General features: G+C 44.4%; 1 protein-coding gene across 6 annotated transcripts in view; it reads left to right on the forward strand.

The window, feature by feature from the left end:
* Positions 1 to 7,092, forward strand: part of BMPR1B (bone morphogenetic protein receptor type 1B) — a 517,894-nt gene that overhangs the window by 317,029 nt on the left and 193,773 nt on the right. The window lies entirely within an intron of this gene.

Here is a 7,092-nt window from a genome sequence, read left to right on the forward strand (position 1 = left end):
TGCCCTGCAACAGCCCAGAGCCTGTCCGCTCTGTTGCACCTCCCTGCCACCAGCACACAGCCCCAGTGTGCCCCGCGCCTGCTCTGTGCCACCCACCATGGCATGTCCTCTTGCCTCCTGAACACGCAGTGGGGCTGGGGTGGCTCCTTCCATGTGTCCAGAAAATGTGACATCCCAGGAAACAGTTTTCATGAAGCAGCAGGCAGCAAGTACCTGTGTGTAACTACATATGATAACATTTGTAGTGCAGTTTTGATATCAGAAAATGTGTTAACTTGTCCTGCCCCTGGGGCAGGGGGCTGGACTTGATGATCTTTAAGGTCCCTTCCAGCCCTAATGTCTATGAATCAGATTGTAAATGACTGTAAAAAGTAATTTTTGACATGCACAACCTCTATCACATTAAAGTCAACTTTTTGAGGTAAAAATTAGAGTGGCAAAAATTAAAAGTCTAATATAATTGAACATCTTCTGAATTAGTTCTATTTTATACTTTTTTTTTTGCTTTCTAAAGTTGACAGGCAAAATAAATGTTTTTAATTCTTTCCTTGGCTAAATTCTAGTGTACAGATTGACATGTGTTTACAATTCCCTTATGAATATTGGAAAAACTCTGTTTGCCATTGGGGAAAGACTTACTTGGCTCTGAATCAAATGCACTGTGTGGAAGCATTCGTCCAATTAGAGTTTTAACAGCTGTTTAAGCTTTCTTTCAATGGGAAGAAATTATTGCACACAATTTTATGTAATCAGTAGAGCATAAAACACGTGGTGTTTCTAATTAAATGTTTAAAACTATTGACATAACATAGCTACTGTTGAAATAAATGATGTGGAAAATGGTTATAATTTTTTTCACTTGGTAAATTACTTCACAATACACTCAAAGACCCATTTGATAAGATGAACTCGATCCTGATGTATTATGATGAGCTATACTGGACTTTTCACACCTCACAGGTATGTGGAGGCCTGACCAAGTTAACTGTTGTGATGAATTTTTATTTCAGCAATTCAGAGCACTTCTAGTATGTTGCTAGTTCTTTGGATTTAAATATGTTCCTCCTCTGGTTTATTTCTCTTCTCCAGGCATTGTACAGCAGAGGAGAAATCTTATGATGTAGAACTGAACCTCTAACCCCTGACTGCCAGGCAATAAAAGCTGTTGAATGCTGCCTCATCAAACAGCATTTTGTAATTGAAAGTTAATACACTGCATACAGTGAAACTTCAGAGAGCTTGTTTACATAATGGTTGAAACAGAAATTGTAATTTTGAATTATGTAACTGCATTGGTACTAGGTGCATCTACATGTGCACTTAGCAGTAAAGCATCACCATCTACACATGTGCTGGTATTAGGGCGTAGTAAATTAATTAACTCCACTGTAGAATAGTACTGGTAGGGGTTGTCCCTGACAGTACTACCTTATGGCAGTGTAATTACATGCACTGAAACTGGGCAGTGACCAGGGCTGGCTGGGGCATGAGGGTGCTAAAGTGTGGGGGGCTGCCTGCTGTCTACCCCCACACTTTAGCACCCTTGTGCCCCAGACACCCCCTCCACTGCCAGATGCCAAGAACCTGGGGTTGCTCCACCCCTGTTTATACTCCTGTGGTCCTGGGCGCATGTGCAGATGCTGCACCCAGGAGCAGCTGACTGCAGCGCAAACTACACTGTAGTTTATCATATCACCTTAATGGCAAGTATATATGCACCCACTGGGAATTTAAATAGAAATTTACAAAGAGGACATGACTTGAAAGCTTTTCTGTTCAGGCTTCTGACACTTGCAGATGAATAACATCACTGTTTATTTCATCAACTAAACTGTTACCTATCTGCCCTTTCAGTCAGCATGTTACTGGACTGTCAAGGAAAGTATTTTTTTTCAAAGACATTTTAATATTTACAAAGAAGAAGTTGGACTAGATGAGGGACCAAATTCTACACTTGGTAGCATAATTCAGGAGTCACTTTACAAAAACAGCAGTGACACCAAATTTAGCCTATATTGAAACTGACGACAAAAATTGACCCAACTTCTCCATTTATTTTAATAAAAATAAGTCAGTATTTCATTCCATGCCTTTCACTTAACTGATGTATAATGCATGTGGTGGCAGAAGGGAGTTAATTAGATAAGAACTGTTGACCTTGGAAAAGGTGTCATTCATATAGATCTTAACTGGGTATATGTAAGCAAGCAGTTACCTTTTTGTTGTTTCACATGTGCTGAATGATTGACCCCCAGGCAGCTGTGAAGCAGAATTGTATTTTGACTGTGTGATAATCTAACTTATACTAATAATTTAGTGTTTCACTTTTTTGTTAATAGATATACACTATAATAATGATGACAAGGCCTAGTGTCTACCATTCAGAGGTTTAAAACCACATTTACAATAGCAATTAATTAACCTGCAAAATACAGAGTGAGCTTGACTCTCTTCCATGGATAGCAAGAAGACTGAGTTCCCTTAGCATAGAACCTGTACTGTTATACCCTTCTTTCCCATTTTCTGTTTTAAATATCTTGGAGACCTTTCACTTGGGATCAGCCCAGAGTTCTGAATCAGGCCTTTTATCTCTATGCTTGTAATGGCAGGACACTATAACAGAGGTTAAGGGCCTGAATCAACTCTCAGTAAACTTGGTGCATCTACATGTGCAATTAATATGAAGCAATAAACTCTGCAGCAGTTTAAGCTGGAGTCAACTGCTCTTAGGCACAGCATCTACACGTGTGTCTGGAACAGCAACAATTTGAGTTGGGGCAGAGGAAGTCTGGCAGGGGGCACAAAGGGTCAGCCCTGGGCTCTGGATGGTGGCATTGGGCAGTAGAGGGGCTGGCTAGGGCACGAGGGTGTCACAAGTGCACACCTGTATAGCTAGACAGGAGGAAGGAGTCTGGCCTTCAGCTGCCTGGGCTGACTGGGCATAAATTGCGCCTGCAGTCAGCATCTACATATGTGTTTAATCACAGTTATTAGATAGTACTATCGCTGACAGTACTATCTTCCAGCAGAGTTAACTAGGTTACTGTGGCCTAATACTGCTGCACGTGTATATGTTGACACTTTATTGCACAGCAAATTAATCTACTCCATAGCGAAGTGCACATGTAGACGTGCTCAGTGGCTGTGTCTATGTGTGCATTAGATCCCAGAGCAGTTTAGTCACAAGGGCAGGAGGCTGCCTTCCCCTCTCCTGCAGCTCTTTCTAAGCCCTGCATCTCAATTGCCCAACCAGGGTGCAGGGCTGGGACCAGGCCCTGACTGGGACAGTTCCCAGCCTCCACTCCATGATCTGGGGCAGGGGCTGGAGAGCTTGTTCCCTGCTCAGTTCTGTGATCGTGGAGCTGCATGGGGAACAGGCTTCCCAGCCTCACCAGCAGGGAGCTCCCAGGGTTGGCTCCATGGTTGCAGGGTTGGTACTGGGAGATATTCTTATCTCCCAGCACTAGCCCTGTGGCCATGGAGCCAGTGCTGTGAGATAAGGATCTCCCGGTACTGGCTCCCACAGCCACAAAGCTAACTCTGGGATCTACCAGTCTCTGCTCCCAATTGCAATCTTGGAGCAGGAGGCTTGGAGCTCCCTGCTGCCAGAGCAGGGGGCATAGTCCCTGCCTGGGCTCTGCTGGTGGAGCCTGCAGCAGGTAGCTCCCAGGGGCAGGAAGCAATCTCCCACCCCCTGGTGGCTGGCTGACCGGGAGCAGATTTGCTCCCGGTCAGGTGTCTACATGAGCACTACTGCACAGTTAGTAATTGCAAGTAAATTTGCTACTTGCATTTGCTGCTAGGAAAAGTACTTGTGATTGGCAAGGTTTACTGTGCATTAAGCATGTGCATGTGTAAATATACATGCTTACTGTGCAGTAAACTATACTACTTTGCCATAAAGTGTCTCATGTACACGCACTTAGTGAGTGTCTTTCTGTTCACTTCAGTCTAGAATTGGATCAGCTTGAAATTACTAGGTTAAGTTCATATAAAGTCTGTAAGAGAGCAAGGAAAAATTGTACTATGAATTGGTAACAAATCCACCTATCCCTTTGAGCAATTTTTTGCAATAGTTTATGTAACTCTGGGCACTAGACATACTATTTTAAATCCTCCAAGGACCATACAACATTTTACACCATGTTTATTCTGTGAGTTATTTAAAATAGGGTCACAGTTGTCATCCTTCAGAAAATTCAAGGAAGCCCGAAGAAGCAGAATGTAATTTAATCTTTTTATGTGGAAGATCATAAGATTACTATAGCAAATGCATCAGGGTTGTTCATAAAGTTGTGGGACTTTAGCTGAAAGAGTTAATTCTCAAGTTTGCCAGAAACTGTGTTTACTCATCCCTCCCATTTCTTTGTGTTAATTGGCACCTCAGATCTCTGCTAATTAATGGGGTTGCAAGGGGCAGGTGGTGCCATTCTATTTTGATAATCCTTGTCAGCAAAGTCTGTATAATCTCTTTGTTTAATTAAAATGAATGTGTAATAGGGGTGCATGAACTTTCAACAGTTCTTTTTCTTTCTTTTCTTTTCTTTTTTTTGTTCCAGTAGGAGTTCACTGGTCAGGGACAGTTCTGCAATTGTAACCTCCATAACACCACTACACACTAAATACTGTTGCCAGTCTAGAGCCTCTGTGTATATGTCTGCTCTCATTAGCACTCCAAAAATGTAAGCCATTTATTTTAGAACTGTCTCTTCTTTTAAATGAAAGTCATCCTGTATGTCCTTAAAAGGATAAAATAAACATTTTTCATGATCAGGAAGGGAGGAGAAGGGTGTTAAATGAAAGCGAAAATTAAAATTACATGGCTTAGAAACACTGCCATGAAGTTTTATCTAAGAGGAAGATCTTACACAGGAAGTAAAACCATAAAGTGAGATAAGAATTTTCAGGTTTAACTTGTATACTTGCTAGCTAAAATAATCTCTATGAAAGTATACCTAATGAAAAGACGTGCTCTCTCAATTTTAGCATACTTTCAAGGCTTAGGAACTGAAGAACTTTGGATTTTTTTTTTGAGCAATGTAAATTAATTAATTTAGTCATCAAATCATGATCATCATCATTTTTGCTAAAGCCTCAAATTCTGGGTTAAAGGTAGTGATCCATTTACAGAGCGATCCAGTCCATATCTGCAACACTGACTTGTTTTCCTTAGACCATGGCTAACCAAAAGGCTGATCAGATATAGCCCCCAAGGGGTTAACCTGCTGTCATGGGTAGAGCCGAGATTTTAAAAGGGGGAGGGGGATGGGGAAGAGTGTGATGCAAGAGCAGTGACTGGCACTGCAGAGGTAGCTGAACCCCCCACACCCCATTCCCAGCCTTGTCCCCTGCCCCTCCATGGGCAGATCATGTTGTAGGAGCAGCAGGTGGCGGGGGATACTTTTAAGTCCCTGACTCAAGTAAGACTCTCCCCCCTCCTCTACTCTCGGCACCCCTACCTTGCAATCTGTGCTCATGACACGTCCCCTCTCTTCCTACTCCCCCCCCACCCCCTTTACTCCTCTGGGAATAAGGAAAGGGTCAGGGAGATCTGCTGATGTCCCAGCTGCTCCTGCCTCACTCTGTGTGGGATAGCAGGTTGTGACTGTATGAGGAACTGTTCCACCTCCCTGCCCCTGGTCCCAGGTTGTCATGGAACAGTGGAGCTGCGACCAGGCAGGAAAAGGTAATGCATCCAATGCCATTGCTTCTATCCCTGCTGAGCCTGGCTTGAGGGGGTGGGGGGATGGATTTTAAAGTCCTGGCTGATTCTTCTGTGATCCAGAAGGGGGATGCAAATGTTCCACTGCACCCTCTCTGCAGTCCCAAGGCTCCCAGTCCAGGCTCTGCTCCCCACATCATTTGATACCAAAGTATGGGGCAAAGTTAACACACTGGAGGGTAGGGAATGGATTCAGTCGTATCTGGACAGCTTGGAAAAATGGGCAGAATGAAATAGGATGCAGTTCAACAAAGACAAGTGCAAAATGGTGCACCTGGGCAAAAAGAACCACCAACACACTTACAGGCTGGGGGATGACCTTCTCAGCAGCACAGCAGCAGAAAGGGATCTTAGAGTCATAGTTGACTCCAAGATGAACATGAGTCATCAGTATGATGAAGTGATCAACAAGGTCACCCGCACTTTATCATACATTAGCAGATGTATGATGAACAGGTTCAGGGAGGTGATGCTTCCCCTCTGTGCGGAACTGGTCAGGCCACAGTTGGAGTACTGCATCCAGTTTTGGGCACAGTACTTCAAGAGGGATGTGGAGAATCTTGAGAGGGTTCAGAGGAGGACCCACTCATAGTTAGAGGCCTGCAGGCAAGGCCCTACGAGGAGAGACTGAGGGACCTAGATCTATTCAGCCTTTGCAAGAGAAGGCTGAGAGGTGATCATGTGGCTGCATATAAATTCATCAGGGGAGGGCAGCAGGGAAGAGGAGATGCTCTATTTACTAGGGCACCCCCTGAAGTAACTAGAAACAATAGTCACAAATTGACAGAGAGCAGATTTAGGTTGAACATTAGAAAAAACTTCTTCACAGTCAGGGTTGCCAGAATCTGGAATGGGCTTCTAAGGGAGGTGGTGCTCTCCCCTACCCTGGGGGTCTTTCAGAGGAGACTGGAGAAGCACCTAACTGAGGTTGTCTGACCCCAGTGCTCTTTCCTGCCCAGAGCAGGGGGTCAGACTCCATGACCTGCTGAGGTCCCTTCCAGCTGTAACATCTATGAATCATTCTCCTGCTACTTCAGTTGGGGTCTGTGGGCTCTGCCTCCTTTCTTCAGCTTCTGCTTCCTGCTCCTACTCCCAGGGTGCGAATTAAGGGGGACCTTGGGGGGGGGGGGAAGCTGAGCCTCCCCATAAGAGACAAGAGCCGCTCTGTGAGATTCGAAAATCATAACCGGGGCGGTGGTTTCCGATAGGATTGCTCCTTCACTTAGGTGGACTTGTTGATCCATGAACCGGTTTTAATTTCTTTTGTAGACCTCCCCAAGAGTCAAAGTGTAATTTGAACCCTGCCTACTCTTGAGGGTGGGTGATGGTGTATGGCGAGGCTGAAAAAAGTTTTGGGGGGCCTGTGGGCA

The sequence above is a fragment of the Alligator mississippiensis genome, chromosome 2, assembly GCF_030867095.1.
Source record: "Alligator mississippiensis isolate rAllMis1 chromosome 2, rAllMis1, whole genome shotgun sequence".
NCBI classification, from domain to species: Eukaryota; Metazoa; Chordata; order Crocodylia; family Alligatoridae; genus Alligator; species Alligator mississippiensis.